Source organism: Triplophysa dalaica, chromosome 9 (genome assembly GCF_015846415.1).
Source record: "Triplophysa dalaica isolate WHDGS20190420 chromosome 9, ASM1584641v1, whole genome shotgun sequence".
NCBI lineage: Eukaryota > Metazoa > Chordata > Actinopteri > Cypriniformes > Nemacheilidae > Triplophysa > Triplophysa dalaica.
Genome location: NC_079550.1, coordinates 3,211,508 through 3,238,842, shown reverse-complemented (window position 1 = coordinate 3,238,842; position 27,335 = coordinate 3,211,508). Strand labels below are relative to the sequence as shown.

At 40.4% G+C, this 27,335-nt stretch overlaps 1 protein-coding gene across 6 annotated transcripts in view; it reads left to right on the top strand.

Moving 5' to 3' along the window:
- The window catches only part of lrfn1 (leucine rich repeat and fibronectin type III domain containing 1), a 235,905-nt gene that overhangs the window by 127,520 nt on the left and 81,050 nt on the right, over nt 1-27,335 (top strand). For all 6 annotated transcript variants that reach the window (XR_008907555.1, XR_008907554.1, XR_008907556.1 and 3 more), the window contains exon 2: nt 11,511-11,598. The gene's annotated coding sequence lies outside the window, so the exon portion shown is untranslated. The remainder of the gene's footprint in view (nt 1-11,510; nt 11,599-27,335) is intronic.

Here is a 27,335-nt window from a genome sequence, read left to right as displayed (position 1 = left end):
AGGAACCCCCAGATCACCGCCGTCGCTCGCCGAAGGCATCGACGCTGCCTTAGCAGCAGTCAACACCTGGGAGGTAGACGAAGTGGTGGCGGCATTCACAAAGTACGCCACCAACCGTGACCACAACACCTTGATCGCCATGTTCTCGCAGACAGAACATGCGGGATCAACGAAAGCGTGCTTGACACCCAAACACATGAGGCAGGTTGCACGGGCGTCTGACTCAGGGATGAGTCTGTCACACCCGAGGACACAGCTACGAGACATGCCCGCAGCTGTGGGAAAATGTGTCTTCTCTTTTAGAATTTGTGACTCTCTGCCGAAACGCCCAGGGGAAGTCCGCTCTCAGTGGGGGAGGTCCGCTGCTCTGCGTTGTAAGTCTAGCAGTATGAAGATAATCGAAGAGAGTAGATACCATCACAGTATCAGGTTCCGAAGAACAAAGGATGATGAATGACCGCCGCCATCTTCCTTTTATACCCGTATGTACGGGCCGGAGACTGGCGTGGGCGGGCCATTCGCCAATCCCCATGGCGTTTTAGTTTTATCTCAAAGATGATAGGTTCTCAGAATCAAACCGTCGAGAGACCGACTGAAGGGGAACCAGTTTTACATGACATGACCTCATTGGTTTGTTTTGAAGGTGATCTTCCCGTGCAAAATGAATGGAAGGGAAAAATTGAATGAAATGAAGAAAAAATATGTAATGTAGATGTAAAATGCCGCCCCAGTGCCTTCTGGTGGCTGTTTAGCATACAGTAGAGGTCAGCAGATTACAGATAATAGACCGTACACATTCATCATCACACTGACAATAAAACACTGCTGGAAAATTCATCTTGTTAAACTCTGTGTGTGAAGAACATTTACGCATTTGGCAGACGCTTTTATCCAAAGCGACTTACATTGTATTAACCTATACATTTATACTTAGGTATGTGCAATCCCCTGGGATCGAACCCACAACCTTACGTTGTTAACGCAGTGCTCTTACCACTGAGCTCCTAGAAAACTAAAAGTTTGTCATTTACTTTTAAATTGTCTAGTCTTGACATTAAAAAATCCTGCTTTCATATGAATATTAATTATGTGGCATTGTGTTCAGCCAATAATCTGCTTGGTTTACTGACAACCTGCTAATTGTTGTACCATAAATGATTTTAATTCTTTAAAAGTTATGTATTGTCAAGGATTTAGGTGGATGCAGACAGCAGAAAGACTTTTGAGACAATGATGCTTTACTTTTCCAGAAATAAAATCAATCAATCAATTTTGATTATGGGGGGCACGGTGGCTTAGTGGTTAGCACGTTCGCCTCACACCTCCAGGGTTGGGGGTTCGATTCCCGCTTCCGACTTGTGTGTGTGGAGTTTGCATGTTCTCCCCGTGCCTCTGGGGTTTCCTCCGGGTACTCCGGTTTCCTCCCCTGGTCCAAAGACATGTAAGGTAGGTTGATTGACATCTCTGGAAAAAATTGTCCGTAGGGTGTGAGTGCGTGAGTGAATGAGTGAGTGTGTGTGCCCTGCGATGGGTTGGCACTCCATCCAGGGTGTATCCTGCCTTGATGCCCGATGCACAGGCTCCCCGTGACCCGAGGTAGTTCGGATAAGCGGTAGAAAATGGAATGGAATTTTGATTATATAAATTTCATTTTTAAAATATATTTTATATAGTTCATATTGGTATTACAACTCAACATATCATATTTCAAATATTAAACAAGTTATTACATGTATAATTTTTCAACGTGCAGCCCGTGTATTACAGAGAAAATGTGTTGTGGGTTTAGCTGCTTTGAATTAAAATTCAGCACAGTTATTAAAATGCACACACACACAAAAACAGGCATGCACACACTCACGCCGCATCACGACTTCAGATGGCATCCAGCGTCAGAAAGAACACATGGTAATCCTGAGGAGATTACACACATAATCTGGAGGAAATTACAAAAGCAATTCAGCCGATGCCAAATGACAGAATAAAACCACACACACACACAGTTTTACAGTGAGTCTGTGACATGTTGATGTGTTGTGAGTCTGTCGCAGGGCAGTAAAATGCAACACTGCAGTGTGTGCAAGAGAGAGAGAGAGATTTAATGACATAAAAATGGGGCATGTCAATTTTGGCAGAGTTTCTATTGGTCAGTTCATCTGGTCACTTCAGCAGGGATGGTAGGCCTACATAAAATCACCCGTAAAGATCATCCCATTCAGACAGCGGTGGGGGACTCGAGTCACATGATTTGACTCGGGTCTCAATTTTCCGGACATGCGACTTGCTTGACTTTGACTTGAGAGCAAGTGACTTGAGACTTGACTTGATTTATAGTGGAAGACTCGCAAATGACTTGAATTTAAAGTAAAATAAAGTAATACAATTCGTTATTAATTAAAAATAATTATTGTTACTCTAATTAGCGCCGGTGCCTTTAACGCTGCACACCGCGTCAAACATGGCAGACAGACAACAGTCAAGCTCCACAAATAGTCACGTTTGGCTATAAGGACTTTGAACTTGACTGTGTCAATAAAAAAAAGATTGGCCAGTCTGCAGAGTATGCAACGCAAGAAAATCTGACATGAACCACAACGTCAAATTTCATCCGACATTTCAAGAACCACAAGGAAAGTAAGAAAGTAATTTCTTTATAGTCAATGTCATAAACGATTACTAATGTTATGAATTATTCGTTTCTGATTGTCGTAATTTGGCCTTGGTTGTTTTCTATTAGTATTAGAAATGTGATCATCGATCATCACTGATAGGCCTATCTCATCTCATAAGTAGATATATTGGAAATTTGGCTATATGTTGGTGGGCATTTTAAATTGAAGGGAGCTTTCCTGTAGCCCAGTGGTAAGAGCATTGCGTTATCAACGCAAGGTTGTGGGTTCGATCCCAGATTATTGCATATACCTATTTGTAAATGTATAGGATAATATTTGGATAAAAGCGTCTGCTAAATGCGTAAATGTATATTACATATAGGCTAATGCCTATATTAAATGTGCGCATTTTCAAGTGTTTGAGTGGACTGTTTGTGGAAGCAGCAGCTTGCTTATACGGCATGACAGGTTGATGGACGTGCCGGTGCAATCACTTGCACTTAAAAAACTCTGTGAATAATTTCATCATTCGAACCTTATAAGTGTCTACATTTTTTGTGTACACTCACAATAACGACAAAACCTTTTGTGCTGTTAAATAATGAAACCAGTTAAAATAGAAAACGAATATTCAAAGATTATATATTTCAGATGAACCGTGCATATTGCGCGTCCACCGCATAGATGCCGATTAAGCATCATAACTTCATCACTGGGCTATATTAACAAACATTGTATTTATATTATGCAGAAATGAAATAGATATGTTCATTTTGATTAACGAGTTTCAAGATCGAAGTCAACAAAAAGAATCCTAGATTCCCATCACTAGATGTAAATTCCCTACTGTGGCCTATAATGGACAGCACGTATTACAGCATCATATATATATAAAACATATAATTGGCAGATTTTCAGTCACAATATGTAGTTTATAAGGTTAATAACCTGTATATATGCTTAAATCTTACATTCTGTCAGATACAGTATTTCCATTTCCTGTTTTTCCACCGAGCAATCCAAGGTGCTTTCCTGTAGCTCAGTGGTATGAGCATTGCGTTAACAACACAAGGTTGTGGGTTCGATCCCAGGGGATTGCAAATACCTATGTAAAATGTATAGGATAAAGCAATGTAAGTCGCTTTGGATCGATTCCTCCATGGTTTAGCGGATCGCGTCTTGGACGAGATGTACTCTCTTGAACTTCCCCCGATGCTGGATGGAGTTATTGACTTCGCCATCCGGGTATTAAAAATCTGCAGGCATTCCCATGCCTGTACTGCGATTTAAGGATTACCAGCTTTTCCTCTCGCAGTCGGACACTCCTCCCGGCTGTTATTCAGTGGAAGGGAGTGAGTCACTCAGTACGGGCTCTCATCGACTCTGGAGCGGAGAGTGATTTCATTGACATTGAGCTGCCAAGAAGGTGGAAGATCCCTTTCAACCCACTTACTCACTCCATCTCAGCCCAAACGTTCTGTGGTACCCCGCTCACCAACATAGAGTCTATCACTGCTCCTTTGGCCCTCACCACATCTTGAGATCATACAGAGGCGATACAGTTTTTCCTCATCCAGTCACATTCCACTCTGGTCGTTCTGGGTCACACTTGGCTCTCAAAACACAACCCACACATTGACTGGAAAAATTGTTTGGTTTTCGAATGGAGTGATTTTTGTGATTCAAACTGTTTATCTGCCCTGTCTCCCTTAATATATGTTCCTTTGTTACAGGATGAACCGGTTGTGCTCACTGGGGTACCCCCAGTTTATCACGATCTGAGAGCAGTTTTCAGCATGTCACGGTTGGCATCACCTCCCCCACACCGCCCGTACGACTGTGCAATCAACCTGTAACTCGGCATGTCTCAACCCAAGGGTCGTCTTTATTCTCTTTATTCTCTTATTCTCTGGGCCCAAGAGGGAGGCTATGGAGAAGTACGTAGCAGGTTCCTTGTTATCTGCCGTTATTCGTACTTCTTCCTCTCCGGCTAGGGCAGGGTTTTTCTTTGTGGAAAAGAAGGATGGCTCCTCCGTCCCTGCACTGATTATCAGGGGTATTCTTAACAGGCAAGAATAGCCAGCCCTTGCCCTTGTTGTTGTCGGTCTTCAAACTCTTGCGGGCACAACCATCTTTACGAAGCTAGACCTATGCAATTCTTTCCACCTAGTCAGGAGCAGAGAGGGGACAAATGGAAAACCACCTTTAACACACCCACCGGTCATTTTGAGTAGTGTGTGATGCCGTTTGGCCTGTCTAATGCCCCGGCGGTTTTCCAAAGATTCGACAATGATGTGCTTAGAGATATGTAAGACTAATTCATCTTTGATTATCTTGATGACATTCTCATTTTTGTTCAGGATGAACGGGACCATGTCCAGCATGTCCAACGAGTCTCATGCCGGTCACACGAGAATCGCCCATTCGCCGAGGTGGAAAGGTGCAAGTTTCACGCACGGTCTGTTCCATTTCTGGTGTTCATCTTGTCATCTGAGGGTTTTGGCATGGATCCCGCCAAGGTAGAAGCAGTTGCAAATTGGCCAACCCCCGAGAGTCGCAAGGATGTCCAGCAATTCCTCGGATTCACCAATTTCTACAGGCGGTTAATCTGAGGGTTTAGTCAGATCACTCTTCCCCTGTCCTAACTCACCTCCACTCTTAGGTGTTTTAAATGGTCCGAACAAGCTCAGAATGCTTTCTCTAAACTCAAGTTGCTCTTTTCGTCTGCTCCTATTTTGGTAAGTCCCGATCCGTCTCGTCAATTTATTGTGGAGGTTGATACTTCTGAGGCAGGGGTAGGAGTGATACTCTCCCAATGTGCCTCCCCAGATGAAAAGGTGTATCCTTGCGCATTCTTCTCCCGCAGGCTCACATCCTCGGAGCGGAAGTAAAACATCGAAAATAGGGAGCTGTTGGCCATCAAGCTTGCATTGATGGAGTGGCCCCACTGGTTGGAGGGCTCCAAAGTTCCATTCCTGATTTGGACCAACCATAAAAAAACTAAAAATACATAAAAACTAGAATACATACGCTCAGTTAATCAGCTTAATTCTCGACAGGCTCGCTGGGCTCTTTTGTCCCGGGAGTAAGAACAGGAAGCCTGAGGTCTCACAACTGTTCGAGGTCCAAACGGTCTCCACCACCCCAGTGTCCGTCATTCCTCTCGCGGTCACTTAGGGGTGGAGTCAAAAGGTTTGTGAGGCGCTTAAAGGCGTTGCTTCCCCAACCGGTTGCCCAGAGGGTCTGTTGTTTGTTCCCCAGTCAGTCCGAACCAGTGTCCTTCAGTGGGGACATTCCTTCGATCAGGCTTGTCACACTTGAGCTGCTCGCACCCTGATGCTGGTTAAGCAACGGTTTTGGTGGCCGTTAGTGGCACAGGACTCTCCCGATTTCGTTTCGGCCTGTCCAGTTTGTGCTACCAGCAAGACGTCTAACCGTCCTGCTCTGGACCCCTTCGAAACCCTGGTCCCACATAGCCATGGATTTTGTCATAAGGCTTCCTAAATCCTGTGGCAATTCCGTGGTCCTCACTGTGGTAGACAGATTCTCGAAGGTGGTCCATTTTATTCCCCTTGCAAAACTCTCCTCAGCTAAAGAGACAGCGGCTAACATATTCTGCATCCATGGCCTTCCCACAGACGTGGTTTCTGACAGGGGCCCTTAGGTAAACTGGGAGGGTTACGGTCTGAAGGAGAGATGTTGGGTTCCTGCTCGCGACATACTGGACCGCTCTCTGATTGATCGTTTTCTCAGCTCTTGTGAGTAGTGGCCTTGCTGCCATGAGGTAACTTAGGGAAGTGGTTCTGTTAGTTAGTTTGTTTCTTTTCTTTTTCTTATATCGTCTTTATTCATAGACTATCATCTCTACTCCCCTCCCGCCTGGTCTCTGTTTTAGCTAATCAAATCAATTGTCATTACTCCCACCTGTTTCCCATTACCGGAAAAAGAAGACAAAAGTGTTTTGACGTGGTGCATTATGGGCGTTACAACGTTTGTCGGGTGGCACTTATTATGAATTATGAGTAATCTGCATGTGAGATCAGGTTTTATATAAGTGAAATTGTCGTAAACAGCTTTATTCTACACAGAAAGTTTTCACACAGAAGTTTTCTCTACACAGAAATTTCAGCTTAATTTACAGAAGCCGTTAGACTAACACGGTTTAAAGCGTCATGACTTCAGCGGTGACTTTATTCACAGCATAGCACAAAAATGTCATAAAAATGAATATTAGACAAGAAATTAGTACAGGTATTAATTATGAGATGTTAGCAAGAAAATTATTTTCTTTCTGCTGGTAGATGTCGTTCCTGAAGTATAAACTGAGGGTAATAGTTGTTCTCGATGGGAGCGGTGCAGTGATGTGAACAGACTGTTATTACATTTGTGTGTTTTACTCAAATTCATTTAGTAATACTGCTTCAGAAGCACTTAAAATAGATCTATCTCAAATAATGTATATGAAAATAATGTAGATTTTTAAAGGAACCCAAGAATTCTGTTATGATCTGCATATGAGCTAATTATTCATTAATTTAATTTAAGTGCAATGTCTTTAAAGGGACAGTTTACTTCAATATTAAATTCTGTAATTATTTCTTCATCAATAATTTCGTGTCAAACCTGTATGAGTTTATTTCTTCACCAGAACGCAAAATACGATTTTTTTGAAGAATGTGACAACCGAACAACACTGAACCCCATTGAGTTATAATGTTTGAACACCAAACAACTTCGACATTTCTCAAAATAACTGCTTCTGTGTTTTACTAAAGAAAGAGTCCTATACAGATTTATAACACATAAGAATGAATAAATTATTACAGAATTTACATTTTTTTATGAACTTTGGATGGATGATCTCTTTATGATCTTAAAAGAATAGTAATTATCTCTCTCTCCCTCTCTCTCTCTATCTCTCTGGTAATCAATACATGGTTCTGTTGCTTCAGCTATTGATTATCCTCAGTGTCTGTGAGCTCCACCAGATTAACTAATCCCATCATCTGAGTTTTGCAATTCAAGTCACCATGCAGTACACCCGACCTACAACATTCTCTCATTTCAGCTTGTCTTGTCATTTCCAGTGAAGTCGTGATATTAACTGACATTATTTTCTGTCATGACAACTGGATCCACCTTGCGAAACTAAACCTACAATGTGAAGAGTCATGTGACCATTTTATTGGTCGTTTTATTTCACCTTTCTGCTGTTTGAAATCATTACACCAGGCATTGTTTTAAATATTTGTTAACACTGCAGATGACAGTAGGAGTTAGATTGTTTTTTCTATATAATCTTTGTGATGCTAAGATGTGAATGTCATTCTGGCGTTTTAGTAAAACCCTTTAGCTCCTCCCCTAAAATTTTATTTTCATCGTCCCTCTCAGAAATCACCAACAGACGAGTTTTTTCCGACCAGTAAAGCTAAAATGGATATTTGATGTAAAACTTCTCTTGTAACAGGAATAAATGTTGATGTTGAAATGTCATAGAGGTGTTGGGATGAATATCTCAGTAATGTTTTTGACCAGCAGGGTCCTAAAGCAGGTTAAACCTCTGAAATGATATTTCTGCTGTCGTCAGGCATGCTGGATGCTGCAGCACATCCTTCGATGTCGACCTTCGACTCGTAATTGGAGCCCAAAGCTGTATTTTAACAAGTTCCTCTACAGAGGCCAATGCTTGCATTTTGACCATCCAAATCACAGAGATATTCGCTCTAATCCTGCAATAGCAGATTCTCAAGTGTCCCAGCTGTAGGGTGCAGCGTTGAGGAGAGTTTTAAACGGCAAACACAAAGGAAGGTTTCCCCTTTTATTGCAAGAGCTGGATAAAAGAGTATAATGTGGTGATTTCAGTGTATTTCAGCATTCACAGTGCAGCAGAGTATGAGAGACATACAATAAACTGACCAAACAGCATTTATAGATTAAAAAATTACTTTTTACCTCACGATTATCTCACTCGCACAGTGCTTTGTGTTTGTGCTTTTAACACTACTCAACCTGTTCAAAAATCACAGGTAACCTACACATATTAGAGGTGCATTGTACCAATTTAATGTACCATTTTAAAATGCAAATCATATTTGGAATTTTTTTATGAAATCATTTCAAAAGAATTACGTCGCTGTCCATCCGGAACCTCTTGGGTCAAATTTGCTGTTTTTCAGGAAATGGAAAAAAACCTTTTAAATGATTAAAAACTGTAAACATTATGTGGATAATCTTGACAAGCACTTTTTTATACTTTTTTATTGTTAATATAATTGCAGAAAACCAGTGTCAAACTTAAAGGGTGACTAATAATAATGATTTATGACAGAAATACAAATACAAGGTTTTAGAAGGACAGCAGCGATATGCAGGACAAAAGATTACAATACAGAAAATTGATGTACCACAAATACAGGACTGAGCGATAGTTACAATATTATATATTGTCTAGGTAATTCTGCTTAAGATATAAAATGATCTTGAAAAAGTATCAATAATATTGTATGTGATTACATTCTTTATTTGTCAAATATTGAGATCACTCCATGTTTTGCCTTTATTCAGCATTTCTACATTTAGTGTTGCAATTTCAGTCTTGTGTGTGTTGAATTTCAACAGAAACAAACCTCAGGAATGACATAAATAAACCCAAACAACAGTGTGATATACTGAAAATCCTGTATCATTCCATCATGTATTTTTCGAATCAAAAACAGAAAATAATTTTGGAGTGGTCTCTTGATTATTTTTGTGGCTTTACATGTATATCAAGCAAACTAGTTTTAGGTATATTGCCCATCCCTACTACAAACAGTTGAAACAGACGACACAGAATGCATTTTATTTTATCACATTTTACTACATTTTGATGAAATAGAGCAAAACAATATTTTTAATAATGTGCACCTGACAGTCGTTGTTACAAGGGCTGGATTAGGCTACGTTCGGATCTATAATAAGCAGATGTGATATGACATTGCAACACATCAGAAAAGAAGGATTGTTTCAGTGTAATTTATACTTTTACATCGATACATTGATTCTACATACAAAACTAAAATGTGTCTGGTGTAAAGACAGGTTTAATTTGTTCCAGCTCTTGAGTAATTTTTAATATAACCAAGAATGTAAATTAAGAAAATAACCATACAGTAGACCAGCATGTTCAGGTTGAAAAACCATCGTAGAAGACCAGATATTAAACTGTGTAGGATTTTTAGATGGAAGCATGATATCCCTGATCTACTCAAATTGCTGACATTTCCCTCTCAGAACTGACCCTGAGAAAGAATCCCTTCCACCTGAAGAAATATGCAGTCCTCCCTTCGAGTTGAATAGAAAATGCCCCACTTTCCCTGAGCTTTGGCTCTACAGCTGTAGGGGTGTTACGTAGGACGAGCCATTTCCACACATCAGAGTCTGAGATGAGCGTGATAAACAGATCACTTAGCGAGAACGCACTTATGCATTTTTCATGGGCTGCTCTCAGCTGATGTACAGAATACAGGATCAGTTCCAGGTGAGAAGAGAGAGAGAGAGTTGTTTTTATCATGCCAATAACGCTCCTTTGAGAGAGAGAAGGCGAACGGTTTAGATTTATGGATTCTCTTAAGTGAGTGATTGTGAGCTGTACACGCAGACATCTGTTTTGTTTTGTTTCATGACATCAGCATTTCGTCTCCGTTTATGTACTGACACTCAAGCTTTTTTATCTTGTTTCATGGAAATTGCTGTGAGATTTTCTGTCTGCTCCTGAAAGACATATCGAGATCTTCAATAATATTGACTTTGATGTAGACTTGAAAAATCTGAGCTCAGTTTGTCACATTGTTCAGATCTCTTGAAACTCTAATGACAGGGACATTTATGAGAATTCTCTCTATTCGATCTCAATGGTGTCAATGAGAAATCATTGACATTTACTAAGGTATTGTCGCTTGGGTGGATGCTTGGAAGTTGATTTGGCGTTGCTGTGTGTTTTGAGTTTAATACTTTAAGGAGTAGTTGAACTTCAAAATGAAAATTCTGTCATCATTTACTCACCCTCTTGTCATTTAAAACATGTATGACTTTCTTCCTTCCGCAAACACAAAAGAAGATATTTTGAAGAATGTTGTTAACAATAGAAGTGCATTGGTTACAATAGAAGTGAAAGGAGGGCTGTGCTGTTTTTCAAATGTTTTTTTGTAAATTATGACAGAATCTTCATTTTGAAGCTAAACTACTCATTACAGGGTGTATGTTTTTTTCTACAGTAATTATTTTAGTTGTTATATGGATAATTGCCTTAGCAAACAAAAATAGTAGTTCATGTAAAATAAATTATATTTCTTAACACACACGATGAGTCCAAACTAACGGTGTGAATTTTTCATGATCTGTCCCTTTGGTCTTCAATATACTGTACCTTTTCATACTGTACTGATGAAATATAAATGAGATATGTTTGGACCTCTACAGCTCTGTTATTGGCAAGATTCTTTAGATGTTACACAAAACAAAGTAATGAGGAATGTGTATCAAAGAATCTAATGAAGTTACTGCTGTGATTGTGATATGATGTGACAACACAACATCACCATCAGTTCAGTCAAGCCAACCACTCAACGCATGCAATACAATTCTCTTCTAATCTCTTTTCTTTGCATCTCTTCTTATTTCTTCTCTGATTTATCTTCTTTTCTCCTTGTCTCTGTTTTCTCATCATACTCTCTTTATTTATATTCTCATCTCATTTAGCTACATGCTTTTAGATACCACAAACAAATAATGAGGATAAAAGCAAAGTGAGCATTGCTTTTTTTCTCTTGTTATGTCTGAGAAACAATTATTTACACCACAAGCATCAACCTCTCTCTCTCTCCCTCTCTCTCTCTTTCTCTGTTGTCATGGCTACAGGTGGCATCACTCCAGCTTCCCAGAAGCCCTTGAAAAGACGAGAGATGCCCTTTTGAGATGACTGACACTGGAACAAACTTCATATCTGGTGAGTGTCAATCGACCACAATAACCCACATCTTTCTCTCTCAGGCTTTTGTTTCTCAGTGCACATCTTTGTGAACATAGCATTCGTTTTCAGTTCCCTTGCCGTTGGAAATCTAAGAAATACGGGTTTGCCGAAAGACTTTTCGCCTGTTAATGTGGCTTTACAGAGAAGACTAATAGAGCAGAGTCTAATGTTTGGAATGGATTCTTATGTTTTCCTGTTAGTCCTGAGCTGTGGTTTCTGTGGTGGAGAGCAGAAGACAGTCAGACAGTTGGAGGTTAAAAGCTGTGACATCATATTTGACCTCTTCTTCATCTTTAATGGATTACAACAGAAGGGATAATCATCTCCAGGACTACAGCAAATATAATCTGACATGGGTAATTTGTGGCACAGGTTTCGTGTTGTTGCATTTGAGTCTATTGCATATTTTGGCACTTATTGTAAATGGAGTCATAGTAAACGAATGAGTCATTAAGACTGGCATCAAAGATATTTTTATTGCCTTCAAATAAATCATACATGTTCTTTCTCTATTGCTCATGGTTGTCTTCCTCTGGTCCATGTAAAGCGGATTGTAGAACCATAGCAGTTGTGTAGTGGGTCGCTATAAAAGATCCTAGAAGTTTGTTTGGGTTAGCCGGATGCAGTTACATTTCAAAGCATACATAAAGTTTATCGAGTCTGCACTACGTACCCATGTAGTGAATCTTAGCTTTGGTTTTAAATTGGTCATCCCTTCTCTGCCATGATCCTCTAACATATTAACAATGGCATCATAATCTTTATTAATAAAATATCTGCTGATGCTTTTACTTTGACATATTGTTACATTAGCTGATTTATAGATCGACAAGGATATCTTGTGATATCAGCAATCGTGGCTAATACCTTTAATGTACAAGGCTTATAAAGTTTTTTAGATTAGATTCAACTTTATTGTCATTACACATATACAAGTACAGAGTAACGAAATGTAGTTTAGGTCTAACCAGAAGTGCAATTAGCAAGTGCAGGATGTACAGTGTGAATAAATACAGAATACAATATTAGGGAAATACTATACAAATGTTCTATAACAATATGACAGTCGGTATGTACTATGAACAATATATAAAGAAGGCTATATACTGTGAACATTAATGTACAGGTGGATATGAACAGATAACAATTTAGACTATACAATAGTGCAAGTGACTTAAGTGTGCATTAATTACAGACATTAGCTATTAAAGTTACAGTGCAGAAGATGAGCAAATTAAGTTATTAAGGTTACAGTGCAGTAGATGAGTTAATGCAGTTATTAAGGTTACAGTGCAGTAGATGAGTTAATGCAGTTATTGAAGTTATGGTCCAATAGATGAGTAGATGCCGTTAATAGAGTTACAGTGCAGTAGATGAGTTAGTGCAGTTACTGAAGTTACAGTGCAGTAGATGAGTAGATGCAGTTAATAGAGTTACAGAGTTACTAATACAGTAATTGAAGTTATGGTGCAATAGATGAGTAGATGCCGTTAATAGAGTTACAGTGCAGTAGATGAGTTAGTGCAGTTACTGAAGTTACAGTGCAGTAGATGAGTAGATGCAGCTAATAGAGTTACTGAGTTACTAATACAGTAATTGAAGTTATGGTGCAATATATGAGTAGATGCAGTTAATAGAGTTACTGAGTTACTAATACAGTTATTGAAGTTATGGTGCAATAGATGAGTAGATGCCGTTAATAGAGTTACAGTGCAGTAGATGAGTTTGTGCAGTTATTGAAGTTACAGTGCAGTAGATGAGGTAATGCAGTTCTGAAAGTTACAGTGCAGTAGATGAGTTAGTGCAGTTATTGAAGTTACAATGCAGTAGATGAGGTAATGCAGTTATGAGACCAAGTTAATGGAATCACCAGTAGTCCATTAGTGCAAATGAGCATCCAGTAATATTCCTTGTGTTCAAGTGAGCAGTATAGAGTGCAAATTATGCTGTGTGTGTGTAAACAGTCCGGTAGAGCAGATACATGAAGTACTGGTGTGTACAGTTCATTCATGCATGGCAGCCCTGTAGTGCAATGTAAACAATGTAATAGCAGCATTAAAGTTAAAGTTATGAGGGGTAGTGGAATCAGTGGGGGACAGAGTTCAATAATGAAACAGCTCTGGGAAAAAAGCTGTTTCCTAGTCTGCTGGTTGGGTTCAACCGGAAGGCAGGAGAGTAAACAGTCTGTGAGCGGGGTGAGAGGAGTCCTTGAGAATCCTGTGAGCTCGACGCAGACAGCGTTTCTTCTGGATGTCCTCAATGGAAGGGAGTGTAGTCCCTGTGATGCGCTGGGCTGTTTTCACCACCCGCTGCAGTGCCTTGCGCTCAGCAACAGAACAGTTCCCATACCAGACTGTGACACATTTGGTCAGGATGCTCTCTATCGTGCAGCGATAGAAGTTCACCAGGATAGTTGAAGAGAGTTGGTTCTTCTTCAGTGTCCTCACAAAGAAGAGACGCTGGTGAGCCTTCTTGACCAGGCATGAGGTGTTGGTGGTCCAGGACAGGTTCTCCGAAATATGGGTCCCCAGGAACTTAAAACTGGAAACACGTTCGACAGCCATCCCATTAATGTGGATGTGGTCGTTTGTGCCTCCTTTCGCCTTCCTGAAGTCCACGATGATCTCCTTTGTCTTGGAGGTGTTAAGGAGCAGGTTGTTGTTTGAGCACCATGTGGCCAGGTGCCGTACTTCCTCCCTGTAAGCAGTCTCATCGTTGTTGCTGATGAGACCAATCACTGTTGTATCGTCCGCGAACTTGATGAAGGAGTTAGATCCATTCACAGGCCTGCAGTCGAGTGTGAAAAGGGAGTAGAGAAAGGGGCTCAGTACGCAGCCCTGTGGTACACCAGTGTTGAGAGTGATTGTGGTGGAGCAGATGTTGCCTAACCTGACAAGCTGAGGCCTGTTCGTCAAGAAATCCATAATCCAGTTGCAGGTTGAGTTGTTAATGCCTAGGTTTCCAAGTTTGATGATTAGCTTGGAAGGGATGACGGTATTGAATGCAGAGCTGAAGTCTACAAACAGCATGCGTGCATAAGTGTCCTTATTGTCCAGATGTGTGAGCACGGAGTGCAGTGCCATAGACACCGCATCATCTGTGCTCCTATTGCTACGATAGGCAAATTGGTATGGGTCCAGTGTGGATGGTAGAGAGTCTTTTAGGTGTGACAGGACCAGCCGCTCGAAGCACTTCATGACAATGGGTGTGAGTGCTACAGGGCGGTAGTCATTCAGGCATGTCGGGCTTGAATTTTTTGGAATGGGCACAATGGAGGTGGATTTAAAACATGCAGGAACCACTGCTTGGGCGAGGGACAGGTTGAAGATGTCCGTGAAGACCCCAGCGAGCTGCTCCGCACATGCCCTGAGTACGCGACCAGGGATGGCATCTGGGCCAGCAGACTTGCGCGTGTTTATCCGGCTTAGTGCAGTGAAAACATCTGTGGAATTTAGTTTGATGATTGGGTGGTCAGTAGAAGGTGTGAGCCTGGTGGCGGGTTCCTTATTGTCTCTCTCAAAGCGTGCATAAAAGTCATTAAGCTCACTGAGGAAGGCGGCGTCTGTGTTTATGGGGATGGAGTGGTTGAGTTTGTAGTCACTAATGGCCTGGATGCCCTGCCACATGCGTCGAGGGTCAGAATTGGAAAAATGCTCCTCTAGCTTCAACTTGTAGCAGTGCTTGGCCTTTCTGATGCCCCTCTTCAGATTTGCCCGGGAAGTACTGTAGGTATGTTCATCACCTGATCTGAAGGCAGTGTTGCGTGCTTTCAACAGGAGGCGCACTTCCTTGTTCATCCATGGTTTCTGATTGGGGTATATGGTGATCTACTTCTGAGTTGTGACACTATCAATGGTGGTATTGATGTAGTCCAATACAGAGGAGGTGTAGCTGTCTATGTCCGTGTGAGAGCCACTGGTGGCCTGAGAAGCAAACATACTCCAGTCTGTGTGAAGAAACCTTTCCTGGAGTGTGATGTCTGCCCCCGCAGGCCACACCTTGATGGTCTTCACTGATGGCTTCACACGATTAATGAGAGGTGAATACTTGGGGGTGAGGAACAAAGAAAGGTGATCAGATTGACCCAGGTGGGGGAGGGGGGTTGCGGTGTAAGCTTCAGCCATGTTTGTATAGACATGATCCAAAGTTTTGTTTCCTCTTGTGTGGCAGGAAACATGCTGGTGAAATTTAGGGAGCACTGTCTTTAAGTTAGAGTGATTAAAATCTCCCGCAACAATAAATGCAGCCTCCGGGTGAGCAGTCTGTTGTTTACTGATGGCTGCATGAAGTTCTTTCATAGCAAGCTTGGCATCAGCATCCGGTGGAATATAAGCAGCCGTTATAGTGGTGGAAGTGAATTCCCGTGGCAGATAAAACGGTCTACATTTAACCATGAGAAACTCAAGGTTAGCCGAGCAGTGTCTCCCGACAATAACAGAGTTCGTGCACCAAGCTTTATTGACATAAATGCACAATCCACCTCCTCTTGTCTTACCGGATTCCTCTGCCGTTCTATCCACGCGGTGTGTGTTGTAGCCCACTAACTCAATAGCGTTGTCCGGTATGCCGCTGTGTAGCCATGTTTCCGTGAAGATTATGACATTGCAGTTCAAAGTCTTTGTTGTTGATGATGCGGAGTCGTATCTCATCCATTTTGTTCACTAATGATCGTACATTAGCAAGGAAAATGCTGGGTAAAGAGAGCCGGTGTGGTGTTAGCGTTAGCTTAGCTCTTAGCCCTCCGCGCTTACCTCGTCTTTGTTTACGATCTCGACGCCGCCGGCGAGCACTTCCGACCGGCCTTGTGGGGTGCGTAGCATCGGGTGTTTTGACGATCTCAGTGACGAGTTGAATGTTGCTGATATAACTTGCGGGAATGCGCAAACCGATATCCAAAAGCTCATGTCGGGTGTACGATGTGAATGCACAACTTTTCTGTACGAACAGGCCCGAGATGAGCAAGAAAAACACTATATAATTGCTAAAACTGGAGAGACGCTGAGCCTCGCGATGTTCAGGCGCCGCCATCTTGGTCTTAAGTGGTCTTATAAAGTGTAACTTTATAAGCCTTTCATCTGGTTTATAAACTCTCTCATCTGACAGATTATGTTGTTTAGGCGGACAGACGCTTGTCCGCTTGCTACACCAGTCATGAAGTATTCATTACCTGCTTCAACACACAACAGCTAATTGTATCATTCATAGCAAAAGCTAACGGATTTATTCTCTACAATATCACTATACAGTTCATCAGTGATACAGTTCTAAGTGATGAAAACAATCATATACGTGCATTTATAATGAACTTCATTAGTACATGCCCTTAGATGTATGCATCCCAAATAAGTGTTGGATTGAAAGAGGCTTTCTTTACCACTCGAGCAATTGTGTGTGTTCGCACTGAAACCTTTGTTGTGCCATCTTGTCTTTACAGTTTTTGTTGATTGCTGTTGTACTAATTTCATAAGTAAGGTGTACTTTTTCAAAACTCTTAGTACAAAAATGCAAACTGATCACACTTTTAACACTGCTTGTCATTCTTTAAAAACCTGATGTAATGCTTTTATTCAGTTGCACATATTTTCAGTCCACATAATCACTGTTTCAAACACAAGATTGTTGTAGTAATGTCAACATTTGGTTTAATCACCGAAACACAATAGTATGATCTTCTTTCAGTTTAGGACTTTTAACAAGCAGTTCATTTAATAGCAAACAATACAAGATACGCGTGTAATGTATTTCAAGGGGAGAAGAACCCAAATGCAGGCAAGTACCATCTATCTTCCATCAGAACCTGACCGATCATTTCTGATTTCAATATCTTTTCTACAATATCTAAAAAAATAGATAAACTAAACTTGGTTATGTACACTGTAGTAGGCTTTAAGAAGGATGTTTTTATGGCTCTTATGCTTTTTGTTGTACTAATGTTTGACCCAATTGCTTCCATTGTTTACCCAACTTGTAAGTTGCTTTGGATAAAAGCATCTGCTAAATGACTAAATGTAAATGTAAATCAATTAGCAACATTGAGGATTCATCATGTGTGGTTACATGTAATTTAGATGTTTGTACAAACACACATTTTATTTCTGTAGTATTCGAAATCCATTTACTGCATAGCTAACAATCCAATTTAAAATGTAAAGGTTTACCAAACGCTTCAGTGATTAACCATTAAGAGCAGTTGGATTACAGTTTTTCTGGATTGCTAACACACAATTCATGAAACAATTTTCCATTTTCCAACAACTATAAACACATTCTCAGAACAATACAACAACTTTTATAAACCTTACACACAAACAGCCTCATTTTGCAAAGGTTGAACCACGTTCTCATTCCGAAAACACACAATATAATGAATTGAAGTGTCAAGATGTAATCTCAAATAGCACACATTTATCCATCAGTAAACATTCAGTGGCAAAACTGATGACACACACATCATAATCTCAGGATCATATCATTAGGAGCACAGGTAATTGTGCATTCTAGAATCATATACTGGGCTTTATACTACTTACATCAAACATACAGAACACTATCATGACAGTACACACAGAAATGTCACTATTCTGTATCCAGTAAACTGCACGTTTACACTGTTATAGATACGCTCTTCCTGTACCTGTGCACCTTGCCTACTTCATGTCTCAATGTAACACCTTTTTCAATCTTTTACAAATCTTGAACCAATGCATTATGATAATTAATATTATTATGTATCAAAACGAAAACAATACCCTCCGGATGAAGAGGGGTGGATATGGGTGGAAAGACAGGAAATGACAGAGGAGTCGGAAGTCAGAGCACGGTGGAAATGACAGAGTAGTCGGAAGTCAGAGCGCGGTGGGAATGGTGGAAAGTTGCAGGGCGTGTGTGTGTTCAGACGTTTGGATTGCCACGATAGAACTGAATTGAACTCCTGATAAACCTGTGGATATAACGTTCCTGAATTCGGTAGATATAAATTCAACGCAATGTAAGTTTAACAAAGCCAAACGGCACTCCCTGGAGCAGTGGCATGCCAATTCGGTTAAAGGCCAAGATAAAGAGTTTGAAGAAATGTACCCGTTCCCATGATCTTGAACTTCTTATCCATGCCCGATAAAACTGTTTGAAAAAATTCCCACCAAACGTAAAAACCCAACTTCCACTGGTGGGTTATACATCGCCGAACTAACCTTCCATGGACATAGATCATTGACTTAGATCAGGGGAGGAGCCGAAACTTGACGCAACGCACCGGCGTTTCAAATTAGTTTTTAAAGGGGACTGAAGCGATCACAAATGAATTAATCTAATCATTTTTAGGGGGGCTGGGCAGAAGTTTAGGGGATCTAAAGCTCCCCGAAAAAGGGCCTAGTGACGCCCCTGGTGGTCACTAGTGTCTTTACAATGTTTTTGCAGATGTGAGGTGTTCCGTATGGCCTGTAGACTTTTGCATCATGATTCATGTCTCAAAGTACGTGTGATGTCACACCTTTGTTACTCTTTAAGATTAACCACACATGACTGTGTGCTCCAGTGCTGCCAGTTGCCACACACGTCAATTCAATATATTAATCAAATGACAACAAATGTCAAAAGTGTTGTCATTGTTTTCTTCTTACAATTAAAGGCACACATCATCAGTGTTTGATGAATTCCATTTAACCTGTCAGTGTGATTTCTAGTGTTTGTGATGAGCTGTACAGCAGAGGTCTTCTCTGGGTCGACACGGCAGGAGTCACGCTGTCAAACCCTTCATCTTCATTAAAAAACAATCACAATTAACTGTGCATGCTGAAATTACAAATTACTTCCTTCTGATTCACTGCATGTGAAATTCTCTCTGAGCTGACATACCCAGTGTTTTTTTCTGGGTCAAGATCAAAAATGTTTTTAAAGATCTGCAGTTAAAACACTACGTTTCAAAATTGTTAAGGTGTTTTTCTTTGTTGTGGTTTTTGTGACGGTAAGGTAGTTTGTTTTTCTCAGACTTATGTCCCGTGGCATGTGAAAAAGCGTTTTTCGAAACTGTCATCAATTCTAAAAGCTGCGCTAGCTGTCTATGATAGTCAGAAACAAGATTCTAAGTGGATCTATTGTGTCCCGTGAGGAGCCTTCTTAATGCGATAGTAGTGGCCTTTAACAACCTCTGCTAACTTTTATTTAATTATTCATCATGATGGTAATCAATATTTTACAAAGTCCTTCTGATGGGCCACTTACAATACAATTTATATCGTGTCCCTACCAAATAAAACATTTCATGCCTTTGGCTTTATTAGAGATGTTCTCCTTGTTCTCTGAAATGGAGGACTCATCTCTCTATCATGGGGAACAAATAAAACAGCTCATGAAACTTGAGGCCGGCTTGTGGATTAAAACGTGAGGGTGCCGTGTTTCCTGTCCAGCACACGTGCCGCAGATATGCGTTTGTTGGAACAGAAATGAATGTCAGCCCTGTCATTCGGGTCCAATTGAAAATGTATTTTTTTATAGTATAGTAAAAAGTGCAGTTATCATATCTTTTGACATGTAAATTAGTGATAGACCGATATTATTTTTTCAAAAACCAACACAGATACCAATTATTTGCATGTTTATGTGCCCGACACCCGATATGCCGAACAGATATTTATTTACTTTTATACTTTTTTTTTGACACACTGATTACAACACAACTGAACAAACTATTTTATTTTGAACAATCACTCCCTCCTTGGATACAAAGCAAAACATTTGCATCTATACACCAATGTATAGAGGGGTCTGAAAGAGTGAAAATAAAGTGCACTGTTACTAAAGTGTCTTTGATCAAAAATAAATCATTCTAACCAATTAAAAAAATTAAAAGAGAGGTCTGAAACACAAACGCAAATACTGCACCAAACTCATTGGTAGGTACAGAGGACTCGCACACACACTGAGCTCATTAAAAAGGGATCGCATCAAACAGGTCAGGAAAGAGAGAAGACGCTGAAGCGCTGTTTATCTTCTAGTTAATCGATCACAGAAACAGTCACTATCACGGATGGATAAAAACATTACAAAATGTGACGCCGAATAAGTAAATGCATTGTATGATGGAATAATACATTGTCATGAAAGTAACAAACAAAACGGCATATAAATCATTGCATATCTCAACTGGTTACGTTATTAATTTTTCTCTGTCTTATTAAATACCTGCGGACAAAGCATTTTTTATGAATGCAATTACTAACGTTACATTCAAACTGCGAATGCTTGTGGATAGAATAAATAATAAATTCAACGGGGCTGTATTTATTTAAATGTTAATTAGTGAAATTATAATTATATAGTCGATAAAAGTATAATTTATGGGTTTTAACAAGTTAATCTTGTTAAAAAGTTAGCTACATGCGGAGGCTATGCTAAAACTTCCTGAGCATCAACCCGGTGAGTGAACAGCAATATGAATGATGAGCATAGACAACAGCAAAAGTAATTAAATGCAGCTCTTTTATTGCCAACATTAATTAATTCATGGCGGTTTTATTTAATTCATGTAAAGTTACGTCTTTATTGGGGGATGAATTGATAGCTTAGGCAATGTTACTTTATCTCTATTAGCGAAGCTACATAAACTACATACCAGGCATTAAACGTAACATCTCATTTGTGCATTAATTTCTCTCATGTTAAATATAAGTTTATTAATAAAGCAAGTGAGTATACATAACCTGTGCACGTTTTCGTTTCTGTCGCGTCTCCCCTCAGAGGCTCTGCTGCAGTGACGGTCCTGCGCGCAATTGTCTAAACGGCCACAAGATGGCGGAGTTTACCGGCGAATCTGATAATAGAAAACTGATACCCGATGATGGGAAATTGATTAAATATCGGGAAAATTATCGGGAAAACAATGTATGGGTCGATCTCCACAGTTTTGACATGAAGACAATGATTACACTGTGGTTACTATAGACCAGGGGTGTCCAAAGTATGCCACTATGTATAAGTATCAATAGCATCTTAGTTCTATTTCTACTTAATCCAAAAAATACAGCTGTTTTCGGTTAAAAAAGTAAAAAGTATTGCTCCCTTGGGCGGGCTATTTGTAAAGTCTTTTAAGCTGTATCCTATAATCACATTGGGATCTTCTTTATTCTCGGCAGGAACTCATATTTGCCTCTGTTATTTATTAGACTTAAGCAGCTCGACAATGGTACAAAAATAGTAATAATCACAGCACCCCCTGTTCAAAACACGTTCCCGAGGCTATGCTGTTAACTCGTCATCCCTTTAGAACGACAAACCCAAAGCCAGCGCTGAAATCTCAGAATCATTAAAGCTGTTTCACTCATGCGTGTCATTTGACAGGTTTTATTTCACACCGTTGCTGAGTCTTAGCGTGGTATTTCATCATGCGGGCGTCAGATGCTGACTGTGTGTTCAGTAGGTGGCCGAGCACGCTTTCCACCGTGTGTTAACAAATCCAAAACAAATGTGTTAAATGTGCGCCGCGTTGGCACTTACAGACTCATGGATGATAACAGTGGTGTTCACAAGGTGTCGAAGTCGCCTCAGTACGGCTCTGACATCAGTGAGTAGGCGGAGTGGATCTTCTGTGTTTTATGGGTCTATTCCTGTGGGTTGGAGTTTGTTTCAGGTAAACACAGAATATACCCTGACCCATCACATCCTCTTTCTGGAGAACGAATGGAGGCATTTGACCATGAATGGAATCTTCTTTGTACAGTCTCAGGGTTGAAATGTTCACAAACTGTAAATTTAACACGTTAATGGGTCCGTGTACGTTTTATTCATTTGATATCCTATTTGAAATAAATTAAGGGAAAATGAAAAATGACTCGTTCTTTCATTTTTCGTTTGCCGTTTAAAAAACGGATTTTGAATCAATTTGGCATTCGTACATGTGGGCGGCGCTGTAACGCCCCTTTCACCCGATTGGTCAAATCGTACCATTCTGTACGGCCTTAATTCTGCCCGGCAGAAGAATTCACCTCCAGTTGTTCGTTTTTTGGTGTATTGTCGCAACGCGAACTGATGCTTATTGTCAACTGTGCGTGATATTTACGCAGAAATCGTAAATCGTGTTGTACTGTACGACATTTAAGAGATTGCAAGCCATGTAGTGTGCTGTATGCTATTACTTCGACATCTACCCCTTTCATAGACGTTGATCGCAGAAAAGTGCTGTAAAATTCCATCAGAGTGCTGCTGTCAGTGGGATTGATCTAGAAGGGTACCTATTTGTTGTAGTAGTAGTAGAAGTATTAATAAAGTTCCCTGCATCAGAAAGCGCCCTGTGTAAACAAAAGGCAGATACAATGCCATAAGGGCTCTGTATAGTGATGACAAATAAAGTGGCTATAAAGACAAGCGAGCAATTTATGTTCCTCAATTATTTAAAAAAATAGGAGATTAACTTTGTCTGAGGCTAAAACTCTGCCTGCTTCCATCACCGGACAACACTCCCCATAATCCTTTGCACCACTCTCACCTGATCCCCATCATCTGGACACTATTCCCATCACCTGTCATCCCCTTGTTATCTGTCTTATTTAAATTCTTCCTTTGATTTTGTTATTGGTGTTGAATGTGTTTATGGTGTTGTGCTTTTTCCTGTGACTCTGTGGATTAAATTATACCAGTTTGGAGAATCTGCTTGTCTTGAGTGTTTGCTTCACAAACTGTGACATCTTTATGTAAGTGTCTCTGTCCACACCTAGGCTACTGTACAGACTCGACTTTCAACAGAAAATTTAGATGTGCTTGTTTTTCTCAAGAAAGACTAATCTGCTTTATTAATGGGTTTTTCATTTTGTTTATTCAGAAATTGTTAAAAAATCTAAACAATAAAACTAATATTGTATTGATGATGGGAGAGTCTACCCGCTACGCAAAGTCTTCTTCAGCACATACCAAAGATTCTCAATAGGGTCAAGGTGTGGGCTCTGTGGTGGCCAATGAGTGAAAATTATGTATATGTTTCCTGAACCACTCTTTCACAATTTGAGCCCGATGAATCCTGGCATTGTCATGTTGAAATATGCCCGTGCCATCAGGGAGGAAAGAACCCGTTGATGGCATAACTTGATCATTCAGTCAACTGACCTCATTCTCTGGGCACATAACATTGCTGAACCTAGACCTCAAATCCATAGGGAGGCTACCTATTTTCTTAGTTGAATCCATGCAGTTGTTGACTGTTTTTGAACGGGCAGTGTATATAACTCTGCTTTATAAAAGGGTTTCTCATTCGGTCTGCATGAGTTTATTCAGAAATTGTTACAAAACCAAAATGATAGAACTATATATTTACATTAACATTTAGTCATTTAGCAGACGCTTTTATCCAAAGAGATTTACAGAGAGTTCAGGGAGCAATAAGTCATATGTCAAACAGGAGCAATCATACAATAGGTACTGATACAAATAAGCCAAAGATAATTTGGATACTATCTACAGTACACATGGATGTCCAATTCACAGCATATCTTCAAAACTGTATGACAACAGAAGCCCTAGTTTAGGCACAACATGGTTAGCATATCTATAAATCTGGTCACCTACAGATAGTCATTCCACCACCAAACACACACACACACACTGCTCCCTCAAGCTTAATCTCAAACATTTCCAAAACATAGCTATATGTACATTCTCACAACGGGATAAAGCTCTTATTTTATACTGGTAACAAAGAGTCAATGCCTTAACTAAAAACTAAAACAAAAGACAAATGCTAAAACTATTGTTAATTATATTACATACAGTGAGGGAAATAATTATTTGATCCCCTGATGATTTAAATTTGCCTGCTTACAAAGAAATGGAGGGTCCATCATTTTTGTGGTAGGTTTATTTTAACTGATAGAGACAGAATATCAACAACAAAAAATCTGGGGAAAATGTTATATAAAGGTTATAAATTGATTTGCATTTCAGTCAGTGAAATAAGAATTTGATCCCCAAGCAAAACATAACTTTGTACTTTGTTGAGAAACCCTTGTTGGCAAGCACAGAGGTCAGACATTTCTGATAGTTGGTCACCAGGTTTGTACATGTGTAAGGATATATCTGAGTCCACTCCTCTGTCAATCTTTAAGGTTTCTTGGCTGTCGCTCAGTAAATTTGAGTTTTAGCCTCCTTCACAGATTTTCTATAGAACTAGGGTCTAGAGACGGTGGCTTAGTGGTTAGCACGTTCGCCTCACACCTCCAGAGTTGGGGGTTCGATTCCCGCCTCCAACTTGTGTGTGTGGAGTTTGCATGTTCTCCCCGTGCCTTGGGGGTTTCCTCCGGGTACTCCGGTTTCCTCCCCTGGTCCAAAGACATGCATGGTAGGTTGATTGGCATCTCTGGAAAAATTGTCCGTAGGGTGTGAGTGCGTGAGTGAATGAGTGAGTGTGTGTGCCCTGCGATGGGTTGGCACTCCATCTAGGGTGTATCCTGCCTTGATGCCCGATGACTCCTGAGATAGGCGCAGGCTCCCCGTGACCCGAGGTAGTTCGGATAAAGCGGTAGAAAATGGATGGATGGATGGACAATAATTATTGGGCAGAAGAATATTGATCGAATTATTTATTATTGGAATATACTGTAACTGATCAATAATTTATTTATTTATAATAACTACACCAAAGGATGTAATTGAAGCTATCTAGTTGGAGCTAAGGAATCCACCCCTTCACATGTTTTTTATAGATGGCATGAACTATTTCTCCTTAAAGAATGTTCCCAATCATCATTACACAATGCTGTTTTAAGTTCAGCAATGTTCATAAACTTGCACTATAAAATTGTTGCTGTTGAAAGAAAATTATTTGTGATAAATTGACTCAAATTTCTAAAACATTTTAGGTCATATTTCGTTTGGTTACATGTGATGTTGTGAGAATAAAATAAACGTTTTTGCAGAATTAAATTTTGTGTTTTACAAACTGACATACACATCTGCATGCAGGCTCCCAACTGTGCAGATTCATTGATGTTCTTTATGTGTGATGTTTGTTCTCAGACATACAGCTCCGACATATTCATGGCAGTACAGATTAAATGCATAGATATATTTGTTACTTTATCTGTATGGAGAGTGGATCAAGTAGATTGAGAGAGACTGACACCCCCTCTTGTGGACAGAATTAAGAATTATGGTCATCATGGAATTTTTGGGGCTTAGTGGTTAGCACGTTCGCTTCACACCTCCAGGGTTGCGGGTTCAATTCCCGCTTCCGACTTGTGTGTGTGGAGTTTGCATGTTCTCCCCGTGCCTCGGGGGTTACCTCCGGGTACTCCGGTTTCCTCCCCTGGTCCAAAGACATGCATGGTAGGTTGATTGGCATCTCTGGAAAAAAATGTCCGTAGGGTGTGAGTGCATGAGTGAATGAGTGAGTGTGTGTGCCCTGCGATGGGTTGGCACTCCATCCAGGGTGTATCCTGCCTTGATGCCCGATGACTCCTGAGATAGGCGCAGGCTCCCCGTGACCCGAGGTAGTTCGGATAAGCGGTAGAAAATGGAATGGAATGGAATGGAATTTTTGGAGTTTGATCTAAATGATCTGTATCCAAGTTCGTGATATAGAGTCTATTATTATCATTTTTTTATAACAATAAACATTAATATAAGTGAAAATTGGCCCAACTTGCATCAGGAGTAGACTTTGAACTTGAGCTAGCGCATTAAAAGAGAGCGCATTTAGGCCACGCCCACACCGGGGAACATTCCAACCGACTTTCTATTGCGGAAAAATACCACCTTGACATTTCTGATTTATAGCAAAAAACAGAACGATGCCTAAAACTGCTGTCTGACAGGGTGCACAGCAAACATGAGAAAGTCCAGTCTGCGCGTCCCTCTTAACCTAGCGGGTCTAAGATATGCGAGGCTGTCTGGTGGTTCAAGTAAACATATTTTAAATTGCAAACACTTGTCAGTATGGCACTCGTACAGACTCTTAATCTGCTGGGCAGAATAAAATCCGTACAGAATGGTGAGCGATTTGACCAATCGGGAGAAAGGGGCGTATACGAATCCCATATTGAGTCCAAAATCCGTTTTTTAAACGGCAAACGAAAAATTGGGGCCGAAATGTAATTTTTCGTTTGGTCAACTAAACGAAAAAACAAAAACCAATTTCCGATAATTTATTTCAAACAGGATATCAATCTCTTCTCGTTTGGCTCTCATGGGAGACGGTCGCATTTTCTCACTCCCCGTCCTTGCCCATATCTTCCCTGCTTTGTCTCCTTGTCTTGTCTCGTCTCTCATCTATTGAGAGACTCTCTCTGCATTGCTCTCGAAACTTGGAAATTATGGATCTGATCAACTGGTCCCTTAGCGCGATTGACACCATTTTCTCGACGAGAAACAAAGGTTCGGGTGAACCTGAATGCCCTGACGGAACGTTCGCAGCTGGCTACACGATGGACGCGTGGGAGAGATGGTGTTGGACTTTAAGGAGTCCTGCATGTTCAAAAATTGAAGGAAGGCAATCTCTAACAAGTATTGAAGTTTATTGGTCAGAAAGTATCAAAATATAGCGCGCTGGGTTGCTGGACAACACTCCTCTGTCCTTCCTAGGAACAACAACCCCCACAGCACATATTCACAGCATTTATTGTTATTTCACGCCGATCTCTCTTCTGCTGGGGGCAGGATCTTCCTTGTTTTCACCAATCACCAACTTCTGCCTTATCTCGTTCCTGTAAAACACTTCTGAAACAACATTCCAA